This window comes from Myxine glutinosa, chromosome 7, assembly GCF_964187855.1.
Source record: "Myxine glutinosa chromosome 7, kmMyxGlut1.1, whole genome shotgun sequence".
NCBI classification, from domain to species: domain Eukaryota; kingdom Metazoa; phylum Chordata; class Myxini; order Myxiniformes; family Myxinidae; genus Myxine; species Myxine glutinosa.
The window spans coordinates 63,047,809-63,065,847 of record NC_136267.1 but is presented as its reverse complement, the minus strand read 5'-3'; the positions used below and the strand labels follow the sequence as shown (position 1 = coordinate 63,065,847).

Sequence of the window (18,039 nt, the reverse complement as noted above, 5' to 3'; positions counted from 1 at the left end):
GAGGCGATGGGGATGAGGCTGGTCCTGATGTCTTGATGTCTGATGATGACACATACTGAAAGGGAGTACTCAGCTTTCACTCCATTTGTTGTTTTCTTTCTTGTTTATTTTCTTTCTTGTTTGTTTTCTTTCTTGTTTGTTTTCCTTCTTGTTTGTTTTCCTTCTTGTTTGTTTTCGTTCTTGTTTGTCCGGTCCGGGTGATATCTCAGCCATCCTTTCGGCTAGGAAGCTGAAATTTTGGCACAATATCGAGCAAGTGCTTTGGCAAAAATGCTATTTTAATATTTTGATTCATCAATAAATTGATTAAATACTTAATTTTTATCGATTTATTAATTACTTATTTATTTTCTTTCTCATCTGGACAATATCTCAGGCACCGTTTGAACCAAGAAGCTGATATTTGTTTTTTGTTTCATTTGTTAATCAATTAATCGATTGCTCATTTCATTTTTTGATTAATTAATTTTCAAAACGTCACAGATTTGGAAGAAGCAGTGGTGGTTTAGCAGGTATGCTATTAGCCAATTGATGAAGAAATTAATTATTTTACGGTTATTATTTATTTATTTTAATTACACAATTAATCAATCTTTTATTGTACACCTCTCCCCCCAGTCCCTCACAAATCCATGTCCATGTGCTCCGCATTGGAGGATATTTTATTTATTTATTTGGCACTGGAGCTGGGGGCGGTGTACTTTGAATGTAGCTCCACTTGTTTATTTCATGATCATGTTTGGTATTGATCCACCTGAGAGGTGTACACAAAAAGCCAAGAGTGAGTTGCCCAGCTTTGATATGGATTTCAAAAATCAAATGAAAGAGCAAGTCATTTTTACAAGTTTTGGTTTTTATATGCGAACCACAAAAATAATAATAATAACGACAACAACAATAACTTTTAAATAATGCAGAAAATGTTACAGGGCGGGTGTAATATATATATATATATATGTATATATATATATATATATATATATATATATATATATATATATATATATATACGTATATATATATATATATGTATATATTAATATTCTACGTCCATTGATTGGAATAAAATGGTTACGATTCCACCATATCCGAAACTCCACTCCGGGATTTGGATGTTGCCGGACGTTTCATCCGCCTGGAGCCTCCGTGACCGCGTCACGGCGCAACACTCAGCATATCCCTACGCCGATCGTCGCCGTTTCTGGCGATACGGGAAGGAAGTGTAACGCACCTTACAGGCCGACAGTCAAAGGCCAGGGGAAGTTGAGAACAGAAAACTGAAAAGGTGACAGCGATATTTGACCATCCGCAACACGGAAATAGCATCGGAGCAGTCGCACTATTTATCGTGGTACTGACGCGTCCTAGACGCCATGATGCGCTTCTGCAAGTGGTAGAGAGGGAAAGCGAAAAAGGTAAAGTAAGAGCGATAAAGAGCGGCAAGAGAGAGATCTAGAAGGAGGAAGATATCGTTTTTTGACGTTCGGTGTGAGCGTCACGGAATCGTCTCGTGGACCTGCGACTGTGCTTGGGTTCTGAGGCTTTGGGATCTGAGCCGTGCTGCCGGGATGTAACCTGACAGGAAGGGAGAGAGATGGGATGATTACGATGGTGATAACGACGATGGCCTGATGGAGTTATGATGTATGCGACGGGGTGAAATGAGGGGCCCTGAGCCAGGCCCCAGCTTTGCGCTGCCTCCTGCACCCAGCGCGCAGCGCAGAGGTACCTACCTGTCCCATCCAGTACGCGTGTCTACCTGTGTCATGGAGTACGATGGCTTGTTTGGGACAAAAGTACTTGCTGCTGTAAGAAGGTGTGACTTGGAGTGAAGTGAGCGTGAGTTCATTCCCATCGCTTCAGAGACAACTGCTTACTTGTTTTCATGACGCTTAACTTAAATAAACGTTTAACTGTTTAAATTTAACCCCTCATCGTTTTGACACGAACTCGATAGGAAAATCCTTTTAATTTTATGGCAACTTGGCCAAAGAAAAGTAATGTTGGCATATTTCCACTGTACTGGGAATATGTATGTCGTCACAGCTTGCTTGGTGATATTAAACATTTGGTCGTAAGTGGTGACGTTTTTAAACATTTGGTCTTAAGTGGTGAGTGCCGTCTTTAAACGTTTGGTCGTAAGTGGTGACTTCTTAAACGTTTGGTCGTAAGTGGTGACGTCTTAAAACGTTTGGTCGTAAGTGGTGACGTCTTAAACGTTTGGTCGTAAGTGGTGACGTCTTAAACGTTTGGTCGCAAGTGGTGACGTCTTTAAACGTTTGGTCGTATGTGGTAACGTCTTTAAACGTTTGGTCGTAAGGGATGACGTCTTAAAACGTTTGGTCGTAAGTAGTAACGTCTTAAAACGTTTGGTCGTAAGTGGTGACGTCTTTAAACGTTTGGTCGTAGGTGGTGACGTCTTTAAACGTTTGCGTTTGGTCGTAAGGGATGACGTCTTAAAACGTTTTGTCGTAAGCAGTAACGTCTTAAAACGTTTGGTCATAAGCGGTAACGTCTTTAAACGTTTTGTCATAAGTGGTGGCGTCTTAAAACGTTTGGTCGTAAGTAGTAACGTCTTAAAACGTTTGGTCATAAGTGGTAACGTCTTTAAACGTTTTGTCATAAGTGCTGACGTCTTTAAACGTTTGGTCGTAACTGGTGACGTTTTAAACATTTGGTCGTAAGTGGTGAGTGACGTCTTTAAAGTTTGATCGTAAGTGGTGACGTTTTTAAACGTTTGATCGTAAGTGGTGACATCTTTAAACGTTTGATCGCAAGGGGTGACGTGACGTCTTAAACGTTTGGTCGTATGTGGTAACGTCTTTAAACGTTTGGTCGTAAGGGATGACGTCTTAAAACGTTTGGTCATAAGTAGTAACGTCTTAAAACGTTTGGTCGTAAGTGGTGACGTCTTTAAACGTTTGGTCGTAGGTGGTGACCTCTTTAAACGTTTGATTGAAAGCGGTGACGTCTTTAAACGTTTGGTCGTAAGTGGTGACGTCTTTAAACGTTTGGTCGTAGGTGGTGACCTCTTTAAACGTTTGGTCGTAACTGGTGACGTTTTAAACATTTGGTCGTAAGTGGTGAGTGACGTCTTTAAACGTTTGATCGTAAGTGGTGACGACTTTAAACGTTTGGATGTAAGGAGTGACGTCTTTAAACATTTGGTCGTAAGTGGTAATGTCTTCAAACGTTTGATCGTAAGTGGCAACGTCTTTAAATGTTTGGACGTAAGGGGTGACCTCTTTAAACGTTTGATCGTAAGGGGTGACGTCTTTAAACGTTTGGTCGTAAGTGGTGACGTCTTAAAACGTTTGGTCGTAAGTGGTGACGTCTTAAAACGTTTGGTCGTAAGTGGTGACGTCTTTAAACGTTTGGTCGTAAGTGGTAACGTCTTTAAACGTTTTAAACATTTGGTCGTAAGTGGTGAGTGACGTCTTTAAACGTTTGATCATAAGTGGTGACGTCTTTAAACATTTGATCGTAAGTGGTGACGTCTTTAAACGTTTGGACGTAAGGAGTGACGTCTTTAAACATTTGGTCGTAAGTGATAACGTCTTAAAACGTTTGGTCGTAAGGGGTAACGTCTTAAAACGTTTGGTCGCAAGAGGTGGTGACGTCTTTAAACGTTTGGTCGTAAGTGGTGACGTCTTTAAACGTTTGGTCGTAAGTGGTGACGTCTTTAAACGTTTGGTCGTAAGTGGTGACGTCTTTAAACGTTTTGTCGTAAGTGGTAACGTCGTTAAACGTTTGTTCTCATGTAGTAACGTCTTTAAACGTTTGTCCGTAAGTGTAACATCTTTAAACGTTTGGTCGTAGGTGGTGACGTCTTTAAACGTTTGGACGTAAGGAGTGACGTCTTTAAACATTTGGTCGTAAGTGGAAATGTCTTTAAACGTTTGGTCGTAAGAGGTGACTTCTTTAAACATTTGGTCGTAAGTGGTAACGTCTTCAAACGTTTGGTCGTAACTGGTGACGTTTTAAACATTTGGTCGTAAGTGGTGACGGCTTTGAACGTTTGGACGTCAGGAGTGACGTCTTTAAACATTTGGTCGTAAGTGGTAATGTCCTAAAACGTTTGATCGTAAGTGGCGACGTCTTTAAACGTTTGTTCGTAAGGGGTGACGTCTTTGAACGTTTAATCGTAAGTGGTGACGTTTTTAAACGTCTGGTCCTAAGTGGTAACATCTTTCAGCGTTTGTTCATACGTAGTAACGTCTTTAAATGTTTGTCCGGAAGTTGTAAGGTCTTTAAACGTTTGTTTGTAAGTGGTAACGTCTTTAAACGTTTGGTCGTAAGTGGTAACCTCTTTAAAAGTTTGGTCGTAAGTGGTGACGTCTTTAAACGTTTGTTCGTAAGTGGTAATGTCTTTAAACGTCTGTTCGTAAGTGGTAACGTCTTTAAACGTTTAGTCGTAAGTGGTGACGTTTTAAACATTTGGTCGAAAATGGGAGTGATGTCTTTAAGTGTTTGGTCATAAGTGGTGACGTCTATAAACGTTTGGTCGTAAGTGGTGACTTCTTTAAACGTTTGGTCGTAAGTGGTGACGTCTTTTAATGTTTGGTCGAAAGTGGTCACGTCTTCAAACATTTGCTCGTAAGTGGTGACGTCTTTAAACGTTTGGTCATAAGTGGTAACGTCTTTAAATGTTTGGTCGTGAGTGGTGACGTCTTTAAACGTTTGGTCCTAATTGGTGACATCTTTAAACGTTTGGCCGTAAGGGGTGATGTCTTTAAACGTTTGGTCATAAGTGGTGACGTCTTTAAACATTTGGTCGTAAGTGGTGACGTCTTTAAACGTTTGGTCCTAATTGGTGACTTCTTTAAACGTTTGGTCATAAGTGGTGAGTGACGTCTTTAAACGTTTGGTCGAAAGTGGTAACGTCTTTAAACATTTGGTCGTAAGTGGTGACGTCTTTAAACATTTGTTCGTAAGTGGTCACATCTTTAAACATTTGGTCGTAAGTGGTGAAGTCTTTAAACGTTTGGGCATAAGTGGTGACATCTTTAAACATTTGGTCGTAAGTGGTGACGTCTTTAAACATTTAGTCGTAACTGGTGACGTCTTTAAACATTTGGCCATAAGTGGTGAGTGACGTCTTTAAACCTTTGATCGTAATTGGTGATGTCTTAAAACGTTTGGTCGTAAGTGGTAACGTCTTTAAACGTTTGGTCGGAAGTGCTAACGTCTTTAAACGTTTAATCGCAGGGGGTGACGTCTTTAAACATTTGGTTGTAAGTGTTAACGTCTTTAAACGTTTGATTTTAAGTGGTGCCGTCTTTAAACGTTTGGTCGTAAGTGGTGACGTCTTAAAACGTTTGGTCGTAAGTGGTGACGTCTTAAACATTTGGTCGTAAGTGGTGACGTCTTAAAACGTTTGGTCGTAAGTGGTGACGTCTTAAACGTTTGGTCGTAAGTGGTGACGTCTTAAATGTTTGGTCGCAAGTGGTGACGTCTTTAAACGTTTGGTCGTATGTGGTAACGTCTTTAAACGTTTGGTCGTAAGGGATGACGTCTTAAAACGTTTGGTCGTAAGTGGTGACGTCTTTAAACGTTTGGTCCTAATTGGTGACTTCTTTAAACGTTTGGTCATAAGTGGTGAGTGACGTCTTTAAACGTTTGGTCGAAAGTGGTAACGTCTTTAAACATTTGGTCGTAAGTGGTGACGTCTTTAAACATTTGTTCGTAAGTGGTCACATCTTTAAACATTTGGTCGTAAGTGGTGAAGTCTTTAAACGTTTGGGCATAAGTGGTGACATCTTTAAACATTTGGTCGTAAGTGGTGACGTCTTTAAACATTTAGTCGTAACTGGTGACGTCTTTATACATTTGGTCGTCAGTGGTGAGTGGTCTTTAAACGTTTGGTCATAAGTGGTGACGTCTTTAAACGTTTGGGCATAAGTGGTGAGTGACGTCTTCTAACGTTTGGTCGTAAGTGGTGAGTGACATCTTTAAACCTTTGATCGTAATTGGTGATGTCTTAAAACGTTTGGTCGTAAGTGGTAACGTCTTTAAACGTTTGGTCGGAAGTGCTAACGTCTTTAAACGTTTAATCGCAGGGGGTGACGTCTTTAAACATTTGGTTGTAAGTGTTAACGTCTTTAAACGTTTGATTTTAAGTGGTGACATCTTTAAACATTTGATCGGAAGTGGTGACGTTTTTAAACATTTGGTCTTAAGTGGTGAGTGCCGTCTTTAAACGTTTGGTCGTAAGTGGTGACGTCTTAAAACGTTTGGTCGTAAGTGGTGACGTCTTAAACATTTGGTCGTAAGTGGTGACGTCTTAAAACGTTTGGTCGTAAGTGGTGACGTCTTAAACGTTTGGTCGTAAGTGGTGACGTCTTAAACGTTTGGTCGCAAGTGGTGACGTCTTTAAACATTTGGTCGTATGTGGTAACGTCTTTAAACGTTTGGTCATAAGGGATGACGTCTTAAAACGTTTGGTCATAAGTAGTAACGTCTTAAAACGTTTGGTCGTAAGTGGTGACGTCTTTAAACGTTTGGTCGTAGGTGGTGACGTCTTTAAACGTTTGGTCGTAAGCAGTAACGTCTTAAAACGTTTGGTCATAAGCGGTAACGTCTTTAAACGTTTTGTCATAAGTGGTGGCGTCTTAAAACGTTTGGTCGTAAGTAGTAACGTCTTAAAACGTTTGGTCATAAGTGGTAACGTCTTTAAACGTTTTGTCATAAGTGCTGACGTCTTTAAACGTTTGGTCGTAACTGGTGACGTTTTAAACATTTGGTCGTAAGTGGTGAGTGACGTCTTTAAAGTTTGATCGTAAGTGGTGACGTCTTTAAACGTTTGATCATAAGTGGTGACATCTTTAAACGTTTGATCGAAAGGGGTGACGTCTTTAAACGTTTGGTCGTAAGTGGTAATGTCTTAAAACGTTTGGTCGCAAGTGGTGACGTCTTTGAACGTTTGGGCGTAAGTGGTGACGTCTTTAAACGTTTGATCGCAAGGGGTGACGTCTTTAAACGTTTGGTCGGAAGTGGTAACATCTTAAAACGTTTGGTCGCAAGTGGTGACGTCTTTGAACGTTTGGCCGTAAGTGGTAACGTCTTTAAATGTTTGTTCGTACGTAGTAACGTCTTTAAACGTTTGTCAGTAAGTGTAACATCTTTAAACGTTTGGTTGTAAGTGGTAACGTCTTTAAACGTTTGGCGGTAAGTTGTGACGTTTTAAACATTTGGTCGAAAATGGTGAGTGACATCTTTAAACGTTTGGTCGTAAGTGGTGACGTCTTTAAACGTTTGGTCGTAAGTGGTGACATCTTTAAATGTTTTGTCATAAGTGGTGACTTCTTTAAACGTTTGGTCGTAAGTGGTGACGTCTTTAAATGTCTGTAAGTGGTAACGTCTTTAAACGTTTGGTCGTAACTGGTGACGTTTTAAACATTTGGTCGTAAGTGGTGAGTGACGTCTTTAAACGTTTGATCGTAAGTGGTGACGACTTTAAACGTTTGGATGTAAGGAGTGACGTCTTTAAACATTTGGTCGTAAGTGGTAATGTCTTCAAACGTTTGATCGTAAGTGGCAACGTCTTTAAATGTTTGGACGTAAGGGGTGACCTCTTTAAACGTTTGATCGTAAGGGGTGACGTCTTTAAACATTTGGTCGCAAGTGGTGACGTCTTTAAACGTTTGGTCGTAAGTGGTGACGTCTTTAAACGTTTGGTCGTAAGTGGTGACGTCTTTAAACGTTTGGTCGTAAGTGGTAACGTCGTTAAACGTTTGTTCTCATGTAGTAACGTCTTTAAACGTTTGTCCGTAAGTGTAACATCTTTAAACGTTTGGTCGTAGGTGGTGACGTCTTTAAACGTTTGGACGTAAGGAGTGACGTCTTTAAACATTTGGTCGTAAGTGGAAATGTCTTTAAACGTTTGGTCGTAAGAGGTGACTTCTTTAAACATTTGGTCGTAAGTGGTAACGTCTTCAAACGTTTGGTCGTAACTGGTGACGTTTTAAACATTTGGTCGTAAGTGGAAATGTCTTTAAACGTTTGGTCGTAAGAGGTGACTTCTTTAAACATTTGGTCGTAAGTGGTGAGTGATGTCTTTTAACATTTGATCATAAGTGGCGACGTCTTTAAACGTTTGGACGTAAGGGGTGACGTCTTTAAACGTTTGATCGTAAGGGGTGACGTCTTTAAACGTTTAATCGTAAGTGGTGACGTCTTTAAACGTTTGGTCCTAAGTGGTAACATCTTTCAGCGTTTGTTCGTACGTAGTAACGTCTTTAAATGTTTGTCCGGAAGTTGTAAGGTCTTTAAACGTTTGTTCGTAAGTGGTAACGTCTTTAAAAGTTTGGTCGTAAGTGGTGACGTCTTTAAACGTTTGTTCGTAAGTGGTAATGTCTTTAAACGTCTGTTCGTAAGTGGTAACGTCTTTAAACGTTTAGTCGTAAGTGGTGACGTTTTAAACATTTGGTCGAAAATGGGAGTGATGTCTTTAAATGTTTGGTCATAAGTGGTGACGTCTATAAATGTTTGGTCGTAAGTGGTGACTTCTTTAAACGTTTGGTCGTAAGTGGTGACTTCTTTAAACGTCTGCTCGTAAGTGGTAACGTCTTTAAACGTCTGCTCGTAAGTGGTAACGTCTTTAAACGTTTGGTCGTAACTGGTGACGTTTTAAACATTTGTTCGTAAGTGGTGAGTGACGTCTTTAAACATTTGATCGTAAGTGGTGACGTCTTTAAACATTTGGTCGTAAGTGGTAAAGTCTTTAAACGTTTGGTCGTAAGTGGTAATGTCTTTAAACGTTTGATTGGAAGTGGTAACGTCTTCAAACGTTTGGTCGTAAGTGGTGACGTCTTTAAATGTTTGGACGGAAGGGGCGACGTCTTTAAACATTTTGTCGTAAGTGGTGACGTCTTTAAATGTTTGCTCGAAAGTGGTCACGTCTTCAAACATTTGCTCGTAAGTGGTGACGTCTTTAAACGTTTGGTCATAAGTGGTAACGTCTTTAAATGTTTGGTCGTGAGTGGTGACGTCTTTAAACGTTTGGTCCTAATTGGTGACGTCTTTAAACGTTTGGACGTAAGTGGTGACGTCTTTAAACGTTTGGTCCTAATTGGTGACTTCTTTAAACGGTTGGTCGTAAGTGGTGAGTGACGTCTTTAAACGTTTGGTCGAAAGTGGTAACGTCTTTAAACGTTTGGTCGTAAGTGGTGACGTCTTTAAACATTTGTTCGTAAGTGGTCACATCTTTAAACATTTGGTCGTAAGTGGTGAAGTCTTTAAACGTTTGGGCATAAGTGGTGACATCTTTAAACATTTGGTCGTAAGTGGTGACGTCTTTAAACATTTAGTCGTAACTGGTGACGTCTTTAAACATTTGGCCGTAAGTGTTGAGTGACGTCTTTATACATTTGGTCGTCAGTGGTGAGTGATGTCTTTAAACGTTTGGTCATAAGTGGTGACGTCTTTAAACATTTGGGCATAAGTGTTGAGTGACGTCTTTATACATTTGGTCGTCAGTGGTGAGTGATGTCTTAAAACGTTTGGTCGTAAGTGGTAACGTCTTTAAACGTTTGGTCGGAAGTGCTAACGTCTTTAAACGTTTAATCGCAGGGGGTGACGTCTTTAAACATTTGGTTGTAAGTGTTAACGTCTTTAAACGTTTGATTTTAAGTGGTGACATCTTTAAACATTTGATCGGAAGTGGTGACGTATTTAAACATTTGATCGTAAGTGGTAACGTCTTTAAATATTTGGTCGTATGTGGTGAGTGACATCTTTAAACGTTTGATCGTAATTGGTGAGTGACCTCTTTCAACGTTTTATCGTAAGGGGTGACGTCTTTAAACATGCGGTCGTAAGTGGTAACGTCTTTAAACATTTGGTCATAAATGGCAACGTCTTTAAACATTTGGTCGTAAGGGATGATGTCTTTAAACATTTGGTCATAAGTGGTAATGTCTGTAAACATTTGGTCGTACAGTCACGTGAAAAGGTAAGTACACCACATGTAAGGTTTTGACTTTTTAAACATTTTTCAACATGCAGCTATTTGATCTTCATTTCAACAATATTGATAGATAAAGGTGATATTACATAACAAATATCATGAAACATTTACATTTTGTCGTCCATTGTATAATTTAAATGAACATAAATGCTAATTTCGCATGTGGAAAAAGGAAATACACTACTACATTTATCACTCCTTCAAATACCTAAAATTAGAATCAGGTGCACCAGCTCAGGTGCAAATGATTAGAACATCGTTGGAGAGGATCTTGGAGGAACCTGTCTTATTTAAACCTCAGACATTCAGTTTGGTTTGCTCTTTGTTGTTGAAGTGTGGGGTGTCACCAAGCCTGGATCAAAAGAGCTCTCTGAGGCCTTCAGAAAGAAGGTTATAGATGCCTGAGTCTGGGAAGGGATTTTAAAAGTTCTCCAAACAATTCGAAATCAATCATTCGACTGTCCGGAAGATCATCTACAAGTGGAGAAGATTCCAAACAACTGCCAACTTGTTCAGGCCAGGCCGCCCCAGCAAGTTCAGCCCGAGAGCAGACCGCAATATGCTGAAAGAAGTCTCTAAGAACCCCAAAATGTCATCACCGGACCTACAGGTAGCTCTTGCCACTGTTGATGTCAAAGTGCACGAGTCTACCATTAGAAAGAGGCTGCACAAATTTTATCTGCATGGGAGGTGTGCCAGGAGGAAACCTTTGCTGTCCAGAAAGAACATCAGGGCAAGACTAAAGTTTGCCAATGAACACCGAGGCAAAGACCAGCACTTCTGGAACAATGTACTCTGGACAGATGAGTCAAAGGTAGAGCTATTTCGCCACAGTACCAGAAGACATGTTTGGCGAAAACCAAAGACAGCATTTGACCACAAGAACCTGATACCAACTGTAAAGCATGGTGGTGGAAATATTATGGTTTGGGGCAGCTTTGCTGCATCAGGGCCTGGGCAGCTCACCATCATAGAATCAAGTATGAATTCTTCATTGTACCAGAGAGTGCTTGTGGATAATGTGAGGCCATCTGTCGGAAAGTTGAAGCTCAACCAAAGGTGGACCTTGCAACATGACAATACCCTAAACATACCAGTAAATCCACCAAGGAATGGCTGAAAATAAAGTAATGGAGGGTTCTGGAATGGCCAAGTCAAAGCCCGGATCTAAATCCCATCGAGATGTTGTGGGGGGATTTGAAACGAGCTCTGCATGCAAGAAACCCCTCAAGCATCGCACAGCTGAAAGATTTCTGCATGCAAGAAACCCCTCAAGCATTGCACAGCTGAAAGAATTCTGCATGGAGTAGTGGGCAAAAATTTCTCCCAGTCGATGTCGGAGACTGGTAGACGATTATAAGAAACGCCTACTTGAGGTTGTTTCTGCCAAAGGGGGCAATACCACCTATTATAGCCAAGGGTGTACTTACTTTTTCCACAGAAGGAAATGGCATCTCTGTTAATTTTTTGTTGAATAAATTATTGCAAAGTCAATTTATCATTGTTTTTTGTTCAATTAGATCACCTTTATCTCCACAGTCACGTGAAAAAGTAAGTACACCCCATGTAAAGTTTTGACTTTTTCAACATATTTCAACATACAGCTATTTGATCGTCATTTCAACAATATTGATAGATAACGGTGATATAATATCGATATAATAATCACGTAAGGACTCGACTTTGTTATCCCTTTCACGCCGCACCCAGTGACCCGATGCCCACGGCACTAATGGATTTACGATCTACGAACCGCACTCTTTGTTTATCACGTACAGCCATACTCAAAAAATCTGAATTAGCCGACGTTGGGGCCCAAAAGCATCCGATTAACTGCCGATACGACGCCATGTTACGACGCCATCGTATTGGCGTCTGCTGGGCGAAGGCGAAGCAAGCCGTCCGCTGATTGGACAGGCGAAGGCGAAAGCAAGCCGTCCACTGAGTGGACAATCCAGAGCATGCATTTGTGCCGGTGTCGGCGATCGTTGTTCATATACACACTCTTCATTCTCATCTTTCTTCCTAACTCTTACTCGGACAAGCAAATCCCCTATGCCATCCATAATGGTACACTCTATCCATACACCACATCCTCCCTTCCGTGGATGTTCCACGGGTTTCGGCTAGTAACAAATATCATGAAACATTTACATTTTGTAGTCCATTGTATAATTTAAATAAACATAAATGCAAATTTCGCATGTGGAAAAAGTAAGTACACCATTGGCTCTAATAGGTGGTATTGCTCCCTTTGGCAGAAACAACCTCATGTAGGCATTTCTTATAACTGTCTACCAGTCTCTGAAATGGACTGGGAGAAATTTTTGCCCATTCCCCCACGCAGAATTATTTCAGCTGTGCGATGTTTGAGGGGTTTCTTGCATGCACAGCTCGTTTCAAATCCCCCCACAACATCTCGATGGGATTTAGATCCGGGCTTTGACTTGGCCATTCTAGAACCCTCCATTTCTTTCTTTTCAGCCATTCCTTGGTGGATTTACTGGTATGTTTAGGGTCATTGTCATGTTGCAAGGTCCACCTTCGGTTGAGCTTCAATTTTCCGACAGATGGCCTCACATCCTCAAGCACCCTCTGGTACAATGAAGAATTCATAGTGGATTATATGATGGTGAGCTGCCCAAGCCCTGATGCAGCAAAGCTGCCCCAAACCATAATATTTCCACCACCATGCTTTCCAGTTGGTATCAGGTTCTTGTGGTCAAATTCTGTCTTTGGTTTTCGCCAAACATATCTTCTGGTACTGTGGCCAAAAGGCTCCACCTTTGACTCATCTGTCCAGAGCACATTGTTCCAGAAGTGCTGGTCTTTGCCTAGGTGTTCATTGGCAAACTTTAGTCTTGCCCTGATGTTCTTTCTGGACAGCAAAGGTTTCCTCCTGGCATACCTCCCATGTAGATCAAATTTGTGTAGCCTCTTTCTAATGGTAGACTTGTGCACTTTGACATCAACAGTAGCAAGAGCTACTTGTCGGTCCCGTGATGACATTCTGGGGTTCTTAGAGACTTCTTTCAGCATCTTGCGGTCTGCTCTCGGGCTGAACTTGCTGGGGCGGCCTGGCCTGAACAAGTTGGCAGTTGTTTGGAATCTTCTCCACTTGTAGATGATCTTCCGGACAGTCGAATGATTGATTTCAAATTGTTTGGAGATCTTTTTAAATCCCTTCCCAGACTCGTAGGCATCTATGACCTTATTTCTGAAGGCTGCAGGAGAGCTCTTTTGATCTTGGCATGGTGACGCCGCACACTTCAACAACAAAGAGCAAACCAAACGAAATGTCTGAGGTTTAAATAAGACAGGTTCCTCCAAGATCCTCTCTAATGATGTTCTAATCATTTGCACCTGAGCTGGTGCACCTGATTCTAATTTTAGGTATTTGAAGTAGTGATAAATGTAGGGGTGTACTTACTTTTTCCACATGCGAAATTTGCATTTATGTTTATTTAAATTATACAATGGACTACAAAATTTAAATGTTTCATGATATTTGTTGTATTATATCACCTTTATCTATCAATATTGTTGAAATGAAGATCATATAGCTGTCTGTTGAAATATGTTGAAAAAGTCAAAACTTTACATGGGGTGTACTTACTTTTTCACGTGACTGTAAGTGGTAATGTCTTCAAACGTTTGGTTGTAAGTGGTGGCGTCTTTAAATGTTTGGTCGTAAGTGGTGACGTCTTTAAATGTTTGGTCGTAAGTGGTGACGTCTTTCAACGTTTGGTCGTAAGTGGTAACATCTTTAAACATTTGGTCGTAAGTGGTGACGTCTTTAAACGTTTGGTCGTAAGGGGCGACGTCTTTAAACGTTTGGTCATAAGTGGTGATGTCTTTAAACATTTGGTCGTAATTGGTAACTTCTTCAAACGTTTGGTCGTAAGTGGTGTTACGTATTACCTCCCCAAACCCCGGTTACGGTGCACCTCCGAGTCTGGAGCGGGAACACTGCAGAAAGATTTGTTATTTTGAGTGTTCTAATAAACCATGGCAAAACCACACCAATGCAATTGTAGAACAAAACAAGTAATTGTATTAAGAACGCACACATGCACAATAATAACACTATTAAAGAAAGTACAATGAAAATGTCACTTGCATCAAACGAACAATACATATGATGATACCATCATTCCCCAATGCTCTCAAAGCAGGGATCTCACGATACGCCAAGCGTGAGTGGGATGTAACATTCCCCAAAGTCCGTGCATGGATCTCCATGCTGGTTGAAGATCGAGGTCGCAGAACGGCAAATCAATCAGCAGGTATTGGTGCGACTGTGGATGAGGAGTTACTCGGTGAGAGGTTGATTATGGGAATTGAGCCGATAGGTAAACCAATGGCAATGAACACCATGAGGTCGATACGGAAATCCCAATGGCAAAACAAGATGCTCCAAGTGGATAGCCTCTTCTTCTTCGAGGACAAAATCGCGTATAGGCCCGTGATGGCGGCGCTTGATTTCTCCAACGATGACTCACACTTGGTGATAAAATCCTGAGACGCAGGTTTAATTGCACTCGCAATTTATGACGATGATGCGGACAACCCCTTTCACGGGAAGCCTCAACTCCTTCGCCACCAATATAAAAAAAGTCCGCTCGCAGCCTCAACCCGATTCACACCTGTATCTCTCTCCTGGCTGTTCTCCTCCTTCCGGTTCTTTGCCGCGTTTTTCTTTTTCCTCCACAAACATTTATTTTTACCTTTTACTGAAGTCATCTCCACTTCACACAAAAATCCTAACAACAATATTACCTGAAACTTAAAAAAATCTTACAAGTATATAATAACAACAAGGGCAGAAGTGACGGATCTGTAACACTCCCCACCTTCAAGGTAGAAAGTTTGAACATGGTGAAAACGTTCTTTCCATCCAAAAAGTATCTGACACCCAAAAGTAATACCCATACCCAACAACTACAAATCAAAACTATGGCTGATCAAATCCCGTATAAAAAAAACCACCTTTAGAGGCCATTTTTCCCCGCAAGCAGGGGTTGGCCTTTTTCGGGAACTGTGGTTGTTGTTGTTTTTCGGTCCCCTTTTTGAAGCAATGTTTTACGGCCGGATGCCCTTCCTGACGCCAACCCTTTTTGCCGCCTTTAACGACAAGCAGGGAATTACCAGTGAACTGGTACTCAATTAGCCGACCTCGGAAGGATGACAGGCTGAGTCAACCCCCCTGGCGTTTATTCAGCGATCGACCGGGATTCGAACCCAGGATCCTAGGATCCTAAGCCGGCACCCTAGCCGCTAGCCCAACACCAGGGATCTGATCAAATCCCGTATGCCAAACAAAAATTCCAAACAACGCTCAGGAATCCTCAAGGTTAATTCACTCTGGATAAAACATCGCCGACTACATTGTCTCTTCCCTTTACATGCCTAACTTCCAAGTTGAGCTCTTGGAAAGACAAGCTCAATCTCATCAACCTCTGAGTTTTATTTTTCATTTTTTGAATGAAGTTTAAGGGGTTGTGATCGGTGAAAACCTTCATAGGAAAGGTAGTAGTTCCCAGCCTCATAATGCCTCATAATACTGGAGAGCTAGTTGGAGAGCAAGGGTCTCTTTTTCCACAGTGGCATAATTTTTCTGATGTCTGTCAAACTTCCTCGAATAGTAACACACTGGGTGATCAATGCCATCATCACCTTCCTGCAGTAGAATTATAGTGCCCCCAGCCCCCACATCACTTGCATCGATGGCCAACTTGAAAGGTTTTTGAAAATCCGGCGCTGCAAGGACAGGAGAGCTCATCAATATCGCTTTGACTTGGGCAAAAGCAGCCTGGCATTTGTCATCCCAAACAAACTTGGTCTCCTTCCTCAAGTATATAATAACAAGTATATAATAACAAAGGCGGAAGTGACGGATCTGTAACAGTGGTGACGTCTTTAAACGTTTAGTCGTAAGTGGTAAACGTCTTTAAACATTTGGGCGTAAGTGGTAAACGTCTTTAAACGTTTGGTCATAAGTGGGTGACGTCTTTAAACATTTGGTCGTAAGTAGTGATGTCTTTAAACATGTTATCTTAAGTGGTGAACATCTTTAAACACGTTATCTTTAGTGGTGAACATCTTTAAACACGTTATCTTTAGTGGTGAACATCTTTAAACATGTTATATTTAGTGGTGAACATCTTTGAACACGTTATCTTAAGGGGTGAACATCTTTAAACACGTTATCTTAAGTGGTGAACATCTTTAAACATTATCTTTTGTGGTGAACATCTTTAAACATTATCTTTCGTGGTGAACATCTGTAAACACGTTATCTTTAGTGGTGAACATCTTTAAACACGTTATCTTTAGTGGTGAACATCTTTAAACACGTTATCTTTCGTGGTGAACATCTTTAAACACATTGTCTTTCATGGTGAACATCTTTAAACACGTTATCTTAAGTAGTGAACATCTTTAAACACGTTATCTTTCATGGTGAACATCTTTAAACACGTTATCTTTCATGGTGAACATCTTTAAACACATTGTCTTTCATGGTGAACATCTTTAAACACGTTATCTTAAGTGGTGAACATCTTTAAACATGTTATCTTAAGTGGTGAACATATTTAAACATGTTATCTTTAGTGGTGAACATCTTTAAACACGTTATCTTAAGTGGTGAATGTCTTTAAACACGTTATCTTTCGTGGTGAACGTCTTTAAACACGTTATCTTTCGTGGTGAACATCTTTAAACACATTATCTTTCATGGTGAACATCTTTAAACACGTTATCTTAAGTGGTGAACATCTTTAAACATGTTATCTTAAGTGGTGAACATCTTTAAACATGTTATCTTTCGTGGTGAAGATCTTTAAACACATTGTCATAAGTGATGCACTTTTGGTCTTAAGCGGGGAACGTCTTTAAACGTTTGTTGTAAAGTTGTTTGTTGTAAAGTTGTTTGTTGTAAAGTTGTTTGTTGTAAAGTTTTGTTGTAAAGTTGTTTGTTGTAAAGTTGTTTGTTGTAAAGTTGTTTGTTGTAAAGTTGTTTGTTGTAAAGTTTTGTTGTAAAGTTGTTTGTTGTAAAGTTGTTTGTTGTAAAGTTGTTTGTTCTAAAGTTGTTTGTTCTAAAGGTGTTTGCTCTAAAGTTGTTTGCTCTAAAGTTGTTTGCTCTAAAGTTGTTTGCTCTAAAGTTGTTTGCTCTAAAGTTGTTTGCTCTAAAGTTGTTTGCTCTAAAGTTGTTTGCTCTAAAGTTGTTTGCTCTAAAGTTGTTTGCTCTAAAGTTGTTTGTTCTAAAGTTGTTTGCTCTAAAGTTGTTTGCTCTAAAGTTGTTTGTTCTAAAGTTTTTTGTTCTAAAGTTTTTTGTTCTAAAGTTGTTTGTTCTAAAGTTGTTTGTTCTAAAGTTGTTTGTTCTAAAGTTGTTTGTTCTAAAGTTGTTTGTTCTAAAGTTGTGAACGTCTTTCAATGTTTGGTTTTAAATGGGAAGCCAAACGCTCAGACCATCTCGATTCTAATATATTCCTTGATACCCCACACAATAGATATGATGAATCTTCTAATGATTTCCGATTTATAAAGTAGGTAATTTTGCGATTAAAAGTCGAAACATTTTTCTGATTCACGATTAGCTGTGACATTGCACCAATGCACCAGGAAGTCAACCACCATATCCATACAGTCTACGGGTCACATCACAGTATGATTTAACTCAAATAGCGCATAAATTTCGAATTTCTACAATTATGCTGTGTCAATCCATCATTGGTAGTTGTAGTAATACAAACCGAGATGGTTTCATGCTACTCCAATAGTCGAAAGATCTAAAGGTTGCCAGAAATAGTACGAGGTTTGTCTGAAATACCCAAGTGGAGATCAGGCCTTCAAAATGCTCGCTTTTTCACTCGGAAAATTTTGCAGACCACTATTAGAAAACAACAGAGATGGCGATATATCTTGTGGTTATCCACCACGATGACGAGAGGATGCCATCCCCATGATTAAGTAGAAGAAATTGCCGTCGCTCAAAACTAAGATCAACTCTACCCAGCTACCAGCACATGTGCCCGGGCAATTTGTGCGCTGAATTAAACACCTGTGTT

The 18,039-nt window shown here is 40.3% G+C and overlaps 1 protein-coding gene across 3 annotated transcripts in view; it reads left to right on the top strand.

Moving 5' to 3' along the window:
* The first annotated feature begins 1,167 nt into the window (after positions 1–1,167).
* The window catches only part of LOC137431293 (histone-lysine N-methyltransferase 2C), a 303,001-nt gene continuing 286,129 nt past the window's right edge, over positions 1,168–18,039 (top strand). For 2 of the 3 annotated variants that reach the window (XM_078781819.1, XM_078781818.1), the window contains exon 1: positions 1,287–1,725. The gene's annotated coding sequence lies outside the window, so the exon portion shown is untranslated. Of the gene's footprint in view, positions 1,726–18,039 lie in introns of all 3 variants that reach the window. The other variant, XM_078781817.1, reaches the window with a different exon arrangement.